Here is a 363-nt window from a genome sequence, read left to right as displayed (position 1 = left end):
CATAATAAAAATGGTGACGACATAAAAACCAAATGGCGACCGGGTAGACTCAGCCTAACAATATGGCGCTGAACGAAATGAAACAGGTCGCGAGATCGTCATAATTAAATTATGGTGATCAATAAAGAAAATGGCGTCCGGGTACACTCAGGCTCTTCCATTCCATAAGTCACGTGGTCAACCTGGCGGTGTACGAATAGAAAAAGGCATACAATGTTGGCGATAAAAAACAAAATGGCGGTCGGGTACACTCAGCCTCTGCCAAATCTGTAAGTCTCTCAAATAGGGGAAAAATGCTGCCGGGCACACTCAGCCCCTGGTTACAGTATGAAAGTGGGTACCTGATCCATCAATGGGTGGTGG

The sequence above is a fragment of the Halyomorpha halys genome, unplaced genomic scaffold (assembly GCF_000696795.3).
Source record: "Halyomorpha halys isolate HHAL.00 unplaced genomic scaffold, Hhal_1.1 Scaffold2168.1, whole genome shotgun sequence".
NCBI classification, from domain to species: Eukaryota; Metazoa; Arthropoda; class Insecta; order Hemiptera; family Pentatomidae; genus Halyomorpha; species Halyomorpha halys.
The sequence above is the reverse complement of the archived record's forward strand: the minus strand, read 5'-3'. Positions refer to the sequence as shown.